Raw genomic sequence first — 14,323 nt, 5'->3', positions numbered from 1 at the left:
ACCATCACTCTAGGGAGTCTGCAGAGAACCTCACACCCATAGTTATGTTCTATTGACAAAACCTGCCCCTCACCCAATTAACTGCTAATCTTAGCGGAACCCGCCTCACATTCCAGCTATCCAGGGAACCAGGTGTGGCCACTTGTGACTTCTGGCCTGTCTGTCTGAATGTAACCAAGCTACGTGACCGGAACCACGCGGCCTGCGAGATCCCGTACCCTGCCCCTCATCCCTTACCATATATAAACTGTAACCCGTCCCTAATAAACAGAGGCCTTGACAAAGTTGCTTGGTCTCGTTCCTCTGTCTTAGCTCATTCCCTTCCAGGTAGCGCCCCTCCGAGACCCTGGAATAACTTGATTGCGGGTGGGTTACTAACCCCTAGACTGAGTAGCCCACCCAACGCAATCCACAACAGAACTACAGCATAATCATAGAGGACTCAGCAATGACATTGATATAACCAAGATAGAGAAAACTATACCTAGAGGGATTTTCGTAGTTGATAAGAATAATCTGTACTCTACTTAAGAATGTTACAGAAATAGAATCATGTATTATACAACATTTGTTCAGTCAGCCTAAGTTTTTACAGAGTCACCCAGAGATTTGCCAATTGTTTTTGTTTTTAATTGCTGAGCAGTATTCTATGGTATGGGTCTACCATAGTTTCATTAAATATTCACCCACTAATGAATACCAAGTCTTTTTTGCAGGTTATGAGTATTATATAAAAAGCTATTATAAATGTGTACAAGTTTGGTATGAATATCAATTTTCATTTTTCTGAAGCAAATGGACAGGAGTGTAATTACTGAACAATATGGGAATCCCACCTTTCTGTTTTAAAAACAATAAAGAAGAAAGAAAAATTATTAAACTATTTTCTCATTTTTTGTGTTCATCAGGAATGCATGAGTAATTCAGTTATTCTATATCCTTGACAGCATTTGGTATTATCCTCCATTTTTATTTTAGGTTTTCTGATACATATGTAGCAATATCTCATTGTGATATTAATTTACATTTCCTAGGTGGCTAAGAATATTGTTTTTATCATGTGCTTAGTTACCATGTATATATCCTCGCCAGTGAAATGTCTTCTATGTTGATTTCCCATTTTCTACTTGATAATCTTTCTTGTTTCTTTCTTTGTTTGTTTTTTGAGACAAGATGCTGTCCTGGAACTAGCTTTGTAGACCAGACTGGTCTCGAACTCACAGAGATCTATCTGCAAGTGCTGGTAGTAAAGGCATGCTCCATCACCGCCAGGCACTTGATATTCTTTTTACAAATGAAGTTCAAGGGTTCTTTTGTACATTCTAGATTTTCATTCTTATTTAATGTATGATTATCAAATGCTTTTTTGACATTCTACAGGTTATCTTATCATCATTCTTACTAAGAGAAAATACTTTCAATAAGGTTCATTTTTATCAATGATTCCTTTTCTGGATTATGCTTTGGGAATCAAACTGTAAGCTTTATATCTTGTATATTTTCCTCTTTAATATAAAAATTTTACAATTTTGCATTTAGGTCCAATCCCCATTTTGAAAAGAATTTGGCCTACATTTAGGTAAAAAATTGTTTTTTTTTTCCATAAATGAGCACATGTATTATTGGCTAGGGATGACTCACATGGTAGAATTCCTACAAGTCTTTAAATTCTTTCCTTTTCTGATGAATACACTTGATTACACCTGCAGAAGTGACTCTAAAGGTTCTGGTCCCACCAGCCACACTTTTCACAAAGGAACCACAGTGTTAGATCCTCATTACACACACAAAATGAAGAAGAAAAACAACAATCCTTGTCATGCTGATTCATTTTCATTTCCGTCACCATTTCTCAAAGAAAGGCATGATAGCAGGCCCTGCATTTCTTGATAATTTCAACCTTCTGAGTATAATTTAGCCATTTGCTGTAACCTCAATTTCAGCCCAGAGAGATGGAATTCTAAACTTACCAATGAACACCTGGGGCTTCGGCATTATCTGTTGAAAAGAGCCTTCTTTCATTTAATCATTTTTGTATTTTTGTCAAAATCCACTCAAACCTATTTCTGTGAGTCAGTCTGCTTTCTCTATTCTGTTCCTTTGATCCATATAGTCTTGCTTATTGTAGCTACCTAATAAGAACTGAAATCAGATAACGTGATTGTTCTTCTTTATTCTTTTTTGAAATTACTTTTAGATATTTTCCTTTTCTGAATAAGTTTCAGAATTATGTTTCTAACTATCAAACATAATTCTGAGGTTTTATATAATTCTCATACAGCTTGTATATCAATTTTGGAAGTACTTCCTCTGATCAATAGGCTCCTTAAGCCTTGATTTGCTGCTCAGGTTGCCAGAATCTCTAAAGCAGACCTGCTTTTCTTACATTGTGTTAACCCAGGACAAAAGGCTAACTGAAGTGTCTGTTAACATATCAAACCAAATGCTGGTCAGCTCTCCCAGAATCACTCAATTCCTGTGGCTCCTCCCATCACTGCTCAGCCGGCAGGTTACCCTAAACCTCTCCCTCCCAGAGGCTGGACTTCACACACACACACACACACACACACACACACACACACACACACACACACACTGTAGACCAGGCTGGCCTGCTTCTGCCTCCCAAGTGCTGGGGTTAAAAGACTGGGCCACCCAACCCTATATAATTTCAGCCATTTTAGACACATGGTCCATAGCTCTGTTGGTTTCTTGGTCCTCAGCTCCTCTCTTGCCCCCCTCTCTTTTCTCTTCCTCCTTCACTCCACCCCTTCCTCCCCTCTCAAGGCCTGGTTCAGTCTGCTGGCTGTGTTCAGTCTGAACCCTTCCAGGTGTCTCTGTTTTCTTCCTCATATCTACAATAAACTTTCTCCACTATACCTAGGAGCCCTTTTTTTTCCCACCCATACTGGATAGTATGTCTCCCTTTCTCCACTGTTTTCATCTTAAAAACTATTTAAATCTGGTAAAGGGAGACCTTTTCTCTATGCAGCTTGTTGCAACTTGCCTAACACAAACGTCTTTAGAACCTCCACTACTCAGTATCTCCTATCTGTTGAAATATCCATACTCATTCAATGTTCCAACTACTTCCATGGACAATAAGTTGTATGTACATTAATGTAGCCTTATTCCTAGGCCCGGAGCTGTCCCTCAGCATTCACCTAACCCACCTAAGCCCAAAAATGGGAGCCTATTCCACCTTGTCTGAAGGTCACAGAGTTTGAGTTTATTCAGAGTTGTTTACAACAACCGTGGCTACACACCCTGACCTAGGGTGTGATTGCTTGGTGTTTTGGACAATTAAGATGGCCTGTGGAGGCAGATCCACTCCTCCCGGACCAAAGGTCAGAGTACTCTGCTTCTTCTTTTGAAATAGGAGGTCTGACCTAAGGAGTGGCTGCCTTCAGGGTACTTGGTCTAGGGTGGGTTCACTGCCTAAACAAGGAACGCTTTTCTCAAGAAATAATGACTTGATGTCTCAAGTATTTGGAGCAAATAACTGTTCTTATTGTCCTTTGTATCACGTTAAGGCAGTCTTTTGCCTTCTTTCCCCTCTTTTGTATTGTGGTATAAAAGTGTATAGAAAATTAAACATGGGTGAACCGAGAGCTTAAAAGAATAATAATTCAGCATTCAGTAGTTGCTCAGTTGCCCTCCGGGTACTATCCTATGTCTTTGTGCTTTCTTCTTATTTCTGTTTCTCCAGCTAACATTTCTAACCCTAAAGCCCCTACCCTGGAACAAGCGAACCCACTGTGGCCAGGATTGCAGCAGAAGACACCCCAATGTGGATCACCCAAGGGGAAAGTACCTAATGTTCTAAAGAAAATTCCTAATGTTCCAAGCATTGTAGATAGGATCGCCTGATGTCCCTTAGCCCAGCACACACTCATCTCCTTTCACCAAGACACCCCTAGACAAATGTCAGTCAATCAGGAGTCCTGATCCTTAGAAATCCCTTACCCCAACCTCTGCCATGATAAAAACTCACCCTAGCTGAGCTCAAGGTTCTCTGATCATGCCATGTGTTGGACACATAGAAAATCCAAGTCCAAACTTTAATAAAGGCCCTTTGCTTTTACATATGGAATTCTGTCTCTGTGGTGGTCTTTTGGGGGTCCCTGTGATCTGGTATAACATAAACATAAATATCTGATATGTGGTCCCCAAAGGGGTAGCAACTCACTCACAGGTTGAGAACCACTGCTGTAGGGCATTTTTTAATTGGTGATTGATGTGTGAGTGCCCAGCCCATTGTGGCTGGTAGTCCTGGGTTCTATAAGAAAGCAGGTGAAGTCAGTCAGTAAGCGGCATTCCTCTCCATGGCCTCTGCCTCAGGTCCTGCCTTCATGTTCCTGCCATGTTTGAGTTCCTGCTCTGATTTCCTTTAATAGACTATGTTGGAAATGTAAGCCAAATAAACCCTTTTCCCCCAAGTTACTTTGGTCATGTGTTTCATCACAGCAATAGGAACCCTAACATTGATAGTATAGTGAGAACCAAAGTTAAATGTTAGAGGCTATTGTTTATGTTTCCACTCCCTTAAACAAGTCCATTTGACCTATCTCCACCAGATGTGCTTGACCACATGTGTGTGGGAGATAAGTGGGCAGTAAATACTTCAGGATGGGTGCTTGCCCCTGATTGGACTGGATGGGGGAATGTGATGAATTGTGAGTTTTGCCTTTTTAGGCCTCTACAATATGTGACTTGTGGCCATTTCCTGGGAACCCAGGAGTGGACCTGCCCAGAGTCCATATTCCTGGAGAGTATTTAATTAAAGCTTGCTCCAAATTTGGCTCAAAGGTTGTGGAAGTGGTCTTATTCTCTACTGGTGGGATTAATAGTACCTGGCTCCAGTTTCTGGATCCTTTCAATCTGACTTGGCTTTCTGTGACTAAGAGGCCATTGCAGGCCATGTCTTGCAATATGGAAGGTAGACTTTTACAGCTTGGCACTGGAGGACTTTTACCACAGACAGGCAGACTGGTAAAGCCAATTTCAATAAATAAAGGTAGCTTGCTTATCTTAACAGAATTTGGTTTTCTGTTGGACTTCTTTGCTCGCTGGCCAACACCTGCTCACTCTGATCCTCAGTTTCTCTCTCTTCAACATAGAGACAAATAGGACAAAATCACTGGGTTTGTATATTTTAAAGCAACAGAGAATTGTGTTGTAGAGAACCCTTCCAAGGCACCTTTAACCATGAGAATAATTACTAGCTGAGTTCTATTTGAAGGAGAAGTAAGATCTACTTCCCTTTACTCTGAAACCTTAGGGCTCAGCCAGACCCAGTTTGAGAACTATTGGAATAGCTTATATTTGAGAATTCTCAACTCTAATAATAATAGTTATAGAACTAAATAAACTGGGGAAGTGAGAGTGCTAAGAAGATTGACGCACACAAGAAACTTGAAGGAATCAAATTGATGCTATAAATGGCTTACTCATACACTTGTTTAGGAGATAATAAATTACATAAAGTAGAATTTAACTAAAAGAGCTGGAAGGATTATGCTTGGAAGATAAGCAGTGTACTAACCAGGCTTGTTAGAAGCTTTAGGAAAGAAATGTTTTTGCCATAATCGAAATTTAGGATTGCCAAGAAAATGTTTTTGTAAATGTTCACTTCTATTTCACCATAATAAGCTCCACTCTCATAATAAAAAGAAAGAACTTTGACTGACAATAAGCCAATAGGTACATCCCCATATCAAAGAACAGACCCCCAAGAGTTAAGGCCCTCATTAAGTGCTGGTCTTCTATTAAGTCCAGATTCTCCTATCAGAAAAAGCATAATTCTTACAGGTATGTAAGAGGACCCTGGACAGCGACTATTTGGGGAAAGAAATAACACTGATGTACTTAAGGGATAATTTTGACAATATCTTTTCTGCATAAGTCACCCATCTACCCAAGTGGCCAGACTTGCAATATCCTGTTATTAACCCCACAAGAAAAGAGTAAAAGACCACCAACCCAAATCATGACTAAATTAATTACAGTAAACTTTATTCCTGTACATGGGCTGTCTCCCCGTAAGGAGGGGTTCAAGAGGTCAGATCAGGATGTGGGAAAGATAAGGGTTTTTATAGCTTAGGTGTAGGGGGGTTCCAAATGGGGGATTTGATGGACAAATAGGTGGGGTTACAGAAGCCCAACATAAGCATAACAAGTCATAACAACCTCTTGAAATAAAGACATGGTTGCTGTTTCCTGGAACAGACAGTACAGAACCATTTGTGGCTAAAGTTACAGGTGTGGCATAGCCCAATGCTTGAGAAACATAAATTTAATCATAAATAGGAATGAACGTAGTTTGTCTTTACTATAAAATGGCTTTCAAGCCCAACATGGTAGCAGACTGGTTTATCCCTATCTCTGTTTAAATGGCTCAAAGTGTGACTGCCTCTTAGTACCCCATCCCTTTAAGAGACAAACTCTGCCCACTTCCAATCTCTCCCTTTCCCCAGAGGCAAGCTCTCTTTTCTCTCTCTGAAGAGGCAGCTGCTACCTCTCCCTCCCCCTTCCTCTTCTCTTTCCTCTCTCTTCTCTCTGTCTCTCTCTTTCTGTCTCTGTATCTCTCCCTTCCTCCACGCTACCCTCCCAAACCTTCCCAATACCGTCTTCCTAAATAAAACTTCATACTCCCCAAGCTCTCTTTGCATGGCATATTCTGTTTCCTGCATGGTCCCCCCGCCACAGTGGAACCTGCCAGGATCACTAATGTCCTATCTTTCAGTGACTTGGGACTAACCTGAAGTGGATTCAAGGATGACAGTGTATGTGGAGTGTATAAGCCGAAGCCTATATAAACTGGGAAATTTTCTGTTTAAGGAAGTTTCTTTTTTGGTGCATTAGGCAGAACCAGTCATACACTATTATTAAAAAGCTTTTTCCTTTACTCATCTCTAAGAGCACAAAGTGCTTTCTCACTGGAAGGCATATTAATTCTGTAACAGGAAAAGCTGTTGAGTCAGACTTAATTCAAAATGTGTCACCTTGGAAAAGCATGAAATCTACAAACCTGCATGCTTCTGCCTGCCCTCCAGAAATTGACTGAAACATTCCAATGAGATGAGTAACGGACTCAGCTCTGATTAATACCCATCTAGAAAACATTTCTTCCTCCTCCCAAAGGCAGTCTTAGTCCCTGCAGAAGGGGTAAGGTGGGCAGAACCTGACATTGCTTTCTTCAATTGCCTTCCAGGGTAAGCCACCAGGCCTCTCCCTAATGATTCTTAGCATGTGAAATTGTTTTTCTTTTTATTTCTTTCTTTGTCTTTTTTCTTCATGTGTGTGTGCGCGCATGCGTGTGAGTGTAGATGTCAGAAATCAACTCTGAGTGATAGGCCCCGGGAACCTTTCATTTTATTTTCTAAGACAGCATCTTTTACTGGCCTGGGTCTCATCAAGTGGGCTAGGCTAGTTGGTTAGCGAGGCCCAGGATCCTCCTCTCTTCCCTTCCTCCATGCTGGGATTATGGATGCTGGTTATTGAATTCAGGGCCTCATGCTTGTATGGCAAGCCTTTTACCAATTGAGCTATCTCCCTGGAATGGAGCTGGCTTCGGAAGAATGAATATGAGCAGAACTAGTCAGATTTTCTCATCATTTATGTCTTCTGCACAGAGTAATTTGTCTTGAAAGAAAACATGTACAATTTCTTGTTCTCTGACCATCAAGTAGATTTCCCTTCCTATAAATTCATCTCCAGTCAACTGATCCAGGAGGCAACTTTGACCCATTAATTCCTAGTCCTGCATGTCAACAACATTCAGTAAAAATTTAATTCTGTAAATGCCTGTTGTAAAGGTTTGACATTTGGGGGCACAGAACAACACCCTTGAAAAGTAATACTACTATATAATCCCAGAGAATGCTATTCACATCTCCACTGTAACACAGTTCACATTTTATTTTCACTGTTTATTTACTGGCCCATTGTTGTAAGTGGAGCAGTGGACTGCGTTCTGCCACCTGGCTAGCTTTACCCAAAATAATTACACGGAAACTGTATTCTTTTAAACACTGCCTGGCCCATTCGTTCCAGTCTCTTATTGGCTAGCTCTTACATATTGATCTAACCCATTTCTAATAATCTGTTTAACACCACAAGGTGGCTTACCAGGAAAGATCTTAACCTGTGTCTGTCTGGAGTGGGAGAATCATGGCGACTGCTTGTCTCGGCTTCTTTCTCCCAGCATTCTGTTCTGTCTACTCTGCCTACCTTATTTTCTGTCCTATCAAAGGGCTAAGGCAGTTTCTTTCTTTAACCAATGAAAGTAACACATAGACAGATAACCCTCCTCCATCAGCCCATCTCCTATTAGGCCATGAATATCATGAGAGCAGCAACTGTTCTTCTTTCTCCAGGTCTCCAGCCCCTAGAATTGCATTCAAAACAAGAAGCATACTTATGTCAAATACTAGGTAAAGTGACATAATTTCTTGTATTTTTTCCTACATGCAAGAAAGCAGAATCATTCAAATTATATCCCAGAAATCAAGTCTGAATTTTAAAACGCAAAGCTGTTTTAATAAATATTTGCATAATATTCAATACAGTTAGTATAATAATTTTACTAATGTGTGATACAGTTCAGATGTAGAAGTAAAATCATTTTCTGTAAGTCAAAGACCATTTTATGTGACTTGACATAATAGTATAACTCAGCTTAGCTCTCCAAAAGCTAGGCCTCGAAAGCAAGGCCCTGGCAGGTCACCAGGCAGCTCAGATAGGAGTCTAGCCCACAGCAGGCCTTGATATGTTAATGAACTAGCCACAAGGTGGTGTTGATATGCTAGGGAACTAGCTCCAAGCTGTGAGCTCTGGTAATGCAAGGTTACTGCACAATGAAATAATACAAAAATTGGAACATTAGGAATGGTCTCCGGGATCGCACTGCAGTGCTTCTAAGACACTGGCTTTTTCCAGCCTCTGTGTTGATAAACTATAGGCAAGATGACTTGTGCATGGCCTTGGCTTCCATGTCCACTGAACTTCCAGCACTTTTGCTGGACCAACATAGGCCCAACTGTCTGTGCTAGCTGGGGGGCCCACGGCAACTTGGTCACACATAATGTGGCCCTGGCTATATGGGGCCCAGGGCAGCCTGGCCACACATGGGGTCCAGGCCATTTAGTTGCCATGACAGGCAGCACTGGGTTCCAGAAGTCAGTTACTGGCACCACCCAGGGAAGACCCTGAGATTCCAATCATTAGATAAGACTAGATAAGACCACCAGACGTCCCTGAGTCCAGGACTCACTTATTCTCCTTTTGCCAAGACCCCTAGAAAAATGCCAGTCAATCAGGGTTTTGAACCCTGAAAACACCTCACTCCAACCTCTACTATGATTAAAAAAAAAAAAACCACTCCGACTGGGCTTGGCATTCTCTGCTCTCAACTATTGCATCAGACAGATGGACAGTCCAAGCTTAAGCTTGAATAAAGGCTCTTTTCTTTTTCATACAGGACTCTGTCTTCTAGTTGGTTTTGGGGGGACTCTGTGATCTGGGCATAACACTAACCATTGGCCCATGGCTTCAGGATTCTCCTGAACCTCTTCAGTGCCATTCCCCCAGCCTACTGCAGCTGAAGGACTTCATGGTGAACATGGGTCAAGCCTGTAATCTTCCAAAGCATCCTCACTTGAGAAGATTCCCCAGTCAAACCCCACCCTAGCATTTCTGCCCAAACAGTGTTCCCTGCTTGGTGAGATGTTGATGTTTCTATGAATAAATCGAGTATTTTCAAAAGACAAATTTTGTGTGGACATACTAATTGCCACGAACCTTATAGCTCTAAAGGCCGTGTTCTCTGCATATTTTATGCGGTAACATGCCAAATACATAATTTACCATAAATAATTTATTAATGTGAATTGTACATTTAATAACTTATACATAATAAATGTGTGATCATTATGTATGACTGTGAACTTTGTGAAATTGGGATCTCTCCAGAACCTACCCAAGAAAGGTCCCAAGCAGTGGCTCCACTCCCAGAGGGTATTTAAGGTCTGGCCCACAGAATTTTCCTCGTGGTCCCTCTTCATGGTTTCTTCTTTTCCATGGGACCACCTGGGAATGTTTTACTCAGATTAAGTCTGGATTATTAAATCAGCCTTATCTAACTTATTGCATGGACAGAGTTACTCACTACTAGGGAGGGGGGATTTTTACTTATCAGGTAGCATACTTTTAAATGATGTCAGATTGTCAAATGTTTCCATTTGTATTCTCAATTTATGTTTTACAATTGATACAACAGTGTAAAGCAATCATGAGAGTGCTAATTGAAGAAAAGCCAACACTTGGGAGGAGAAAGCAGGAAGATCATGTATTCAAGGCCAGCCTGGGACACATTATGTAAAAAAAATGAGGAGAGAGAGAGAGAGAGAGAGAGAGAGAGAGAGAGAGAGAGAGAGGAAGAAGGAAGAGGAGAGGAGAGATGCCACCATCCCTTGCTTACAATCTATAAAGTCTGATTTAGTTTGCAAGTGCAGCTTCTCTGGCCTCCATCCCTGGGAATGAAGAACTTATGATACGGGATTCTCCTCTGTATGCTGTGAATACCATTAGTTAATAAAGAAACTGTCTTGAGCCCGTGATAGGGTAGAGCAGAGCTAGGTGGGGAAAACTAAACTGAATGCTAGGATAAAGGAGGCAGAGTCAGAGAGAAGCAATGTAGCCTCACCAGAGACAGACACCAGAACTTTAGCCAGTAAGCCACAGCCACATGGCGATACACAGATTATTTCAGGTCTGAGCTGCTAGGCAGCCAGGAAACAAATAAGTGACCTCATTACAACAAACTTAAACCTGTTGTTATACATTTTCAATATGGCTTGATCTGTCTTTCTGCATTGGGAAGAAACTTATTATTGGGGAGAGAGAGCAGAAAACCTATTAATTTCTTGGGTTTCCTTCTCTAAACAGGTACGCTAAAACCAGTCACAAGGAGAAGGTTCAATTAAATGAGAAATAACTTTATTTTGAAGCATAGGATAAATAGAAAAGAACAAAGGCAATTTACTAAATAGCTCACATTTAGTATTCAGATCTTGTTGGCATAAGAAGAAAGCTTTCAGACAAGTATCCTGTTTTTAGATATTTTAAATTCCAAGGGACATAAAAATTCTTTGATGTTTTAAAGATATGAAGACTGAAGTTTAGTAGGAAAAGGGAATTGCCCAAGACCATGGAGGGAGGCAGTGTCAGAACATGGATTTTAATTCAAGTTCCCAGACGCAAAAATCAATGTCTATTCTCCCCCACTGCCTGATTTTTGGTGTAACTTGGTGAAAGCTATTAAGAAAATTCTGCAAATACACACCTGGATTTTTAAAAGTAGGATTTATTCACACTAACATTTATAGACTCCAAAGTGAGGTCCGGTCATAAAGGCTGGTCATCCTTCTAGGAAGACCTTCCGAAATCATGTTTCAAATGCTTTTCTGACCTCTGGGCCTTCCTTAATGCTGGTATGGTCAATAGGGAATCCTTTTCAAGTACAGTTGCTATACTGTTTACACTTCTGGCTGTACCTTCAGGGCAATCCTTCACAAGTTCAGGTCTTTATCAATAAGGTGTGAATGTTGATCTCACATCCCTGTGCAGTACTTCCAGTTTTCCAGTACACCACCTGAGATAGCTCTTATGTCTTTTTTATTCTTCTCTCATACATCACATCCAGATAGCAGTTTCTTCTGCCCCCCCCCCCCTTCCAATCCCTTCCCTCTCCCCCAGATCCACTCCTCCTCCATTTCCCTTAAAAAGAAAAAGAGCAAACCTCTCAGGGATATCCACTGAACATGGCTTTAGAAATTACAATAAAACTAGATTCATCAAGGCAAACCACCAGGAGGAAAAGGGTCCCAAGAGCAGGTAAAAGAGTCAGAGACAGTCACCATTCCCACTGTTAGAAGTTCCATAAAAACACCAAGCAATGCAACCATAACATATGTGCAGAGGACCTAGCTCAGACTCATATAGGGTTTGTGTTTATTGCTTCAGTCTCTATGAGGCCTATGAGCCTTGCTTAATTGATTCTGTGAGATATGTTCTTGTCATGTCCGATACCTCTCTGGCTCCTACATTCCTTCCTCCACCTCTTCTGAAGAGTTCCCCTAGCTCTGCCTAATGCTTGGTTGTGAGTCTCTGTATTGTTCCCAATAGTTGCTGGATGAAGCCTCTCTGATGACAATCAGGCTATGCCCTGCTCTATGAGTATAGCACAATATCATTAGAAATCACTTCATTGAACTTTTTAAATCTTGTTTTGCCAGTTGTGATTGATTCTAGTCTGGGTCTCTGGGCTATCCTGCCTCTGTTTCCTGGCCATCCATGCAGTGTCAGACATGGGGTCCCTCTTATAGCAGGGGCCCTAAGCTGGAACAGTCATTGGTTGGCCACTCCCACAAGTTCTGCGCCCTCATTACTCCAGCACATCTTGCAAACAGGGACAGATTGTAGGTCGAAGATTCTGTAGCTGGGTTGACATCCAGGAGGCATTGCTAGAAGCCTTGCCTGATCATAGAGGGTGGCCAATTTGGGCTTCCTATTCCTCCCATTACTGTCAGACTTCACTAGGGTCACTGTCATAAATTCCAGGGAGTTTCCTAGGAATTTCTAGGCTGCTATATTTCACTGCCCCACCCCCAATTCCAGTTTTCTCTCTCAGTACTCTCCCGGCATCCTTCCCACCCCTGCATAATCCCTCCTGTTGCCATCCCCACCTGCCCAGAGTCTACCCACAAAATATATTCTGTTTCCCTTTCTTTTTCCCTATTGTGTATTACTGGTTTCGTTATAAAAAAAATCAAGCATCCATAGGTATGTGGATGTATGTCTGTGTCTTCTGTTCAGTTCCACTGATCAACCTGTCTGTATGCCAATACCACACTGTTTTCATTACTGTAGCTCTGTGATAGAGTTTGAAGTCAGGGATGGTAATGCCTCCAGAAGATCCTTTATTGTATAGGATTGTTTTGGCTATCCTGGGTTTTTTGTTTTTCCATATAAAGTTGATTATTGTCTTCTCCAGATCTGTGAAGAATTTTGATGGGATTTTGATGGGGATTGCATTGAATCTATAGATTGCTGTTGGTAGAATGGCCATTTTTACTATGCTAATTCTACTGATTCATGAGGATGGGAAGTCTTTCCATTTTCTGATATCTTCTTCAATTTCCTTTATCAAAAACTCGAAGTCCTTCACTTTCTCTGTTAGAGTTACCCCAAGATATTTTATATTAGTTGTGGCTGTTGTAAAGGGTGTTTGTTGTTTCCCTAATATCTTTCTTAGCTGGTTTGTCATTTCTGTATAAGAGGGCTACTGATTCTTTTTTGAGTTGATTATATATCCAAATACCTCATTAAAGATGTTTATCAGCTATAGGAATTCCTTGATAGAAATTTTGGGTTGTGTATATATGATACTGTATCATCAGCAAATAAAGATACTTTGACTTCTTTACAATTTTCATCTTCCTGGTCTCCTTCAGTTGTCTTATTGTTCTAGCTAGAACATCAAGTACATATTGACTAGATATGGAGAGAGTGGACAGCGTTATCTTATTTCTGATTTTAGTGGAACGGTTTTGAGTTTCTCTCCATTTAATTTGATGTTGGTTTACTATAAATTGTCTTTGTTATATTTAGATGTTTTCTTGTATCCCAAATCTCTCTAAGACCTTTATTCTGAAAGTATGTTGGATTTTGTCAAAGAAATTTTCAGCATCCACTGAGAAGATCATGTTATTTTTTTACTTTCAGTTTATTTATATGGTGAATTACATTAACTTATTTTTGTATGTTGAAGCATTACTGCATCTCTGGGATGAAGCCTACTTGATCATGATCAATGGTATTTTGTTGTGTTCGTGGATATAGTTTGCCAGTATTTTATTGAATATTTTTGTATCTACGTTCATGAGGGAAATTAGTTTGTTATTTTCTTTCTTTGTTGAATCTTTGTGTGTCATGAGTATCAGCTGACTGTGGCTTCATAAAATGAATCGGGTACTGTTCCTTCTGTTTCTGTTTTGCAGAAAAAATGACAAGTATTGGCATCAGTTCTTCTTTGAAAATCTGGTAGAATTCTGAGCTAAAACTGTCAGGCCCTGGGCTTCATTTTTTGTTGGGATATTTTAGTGACTGCTTTTATTTCCTTATGTGTGTATTCAAATTGTTTATCTGATCTTGATTTAACTTTGTTAAGTGGAAAATTAACCATTTATTTTAGATTTTTCCAATTTTGTGGAATACAGTTTTTTTTTTTTTTTTTTTTTTTTTTTTTTTTTTTTTTTTTTTT

General features: G+C 40.4%; 2 long non-coding RNA genes across 2 annotated transcripts in view; one reads left to right on the top strand and one right to left on the bottom strand.

Moving 5' to 3' along the window:
* Positions 1-306, top strand: part of LOC126493133 (uncharacterized) — a 5,261-nt gene extending 4,955 nt beyond the window's left edge. The window contains exon 2 of the long non-coding RNA XR_007589764.1: positions 133-306. This is a non-coding gene — a long non-coding RNA (uncharacterized lncRNA). The remainder of the gene's footprint in view (positions 1-132) is intronic.
* A 5,776-nt stretch (positions 307-6,082) lies between these two features.
* Positions 6,083-14,323, bottom strand: part of LOC126493118 (uncharacterized) — a 14,893-nt gene continuing 6,652 nt past the window's right edge. The window contains exons 2-3 of the long non-coding RNA XR_007589758.1: positions 9,980-10,089; positions 6,083-8,389 (exon numbers count right to left, since the gene is read on the bottom strand). This is a non-coding gene — a long non-coding RNA (uncharacterized lncRNA). The remainder of the gene's footprint in view (positions 8,390-9,979; positions 10,090-14,323) is intronic.

This window comes from Alexandromys fortis, unplaced genomic scaffold, assembly GCF_014885135.2.
Source record: "Alexandromys fortis isolate MF-2015 unplaced genomic scaffold, M_Fortis_MF-2015_v1.1 scaffold_317, whole genome shotgun sequence".
In the NCBI taxonomy this organism is placed as follows: Eukaryota; Metazoa; Chordata; class Mammalia; order Rodentia; family Cricetidae; genus Alexandromys; species Alexandromys fortis.
This window is presented reverse-complemented; position numbering and strand designations above follow the sequence as displayed.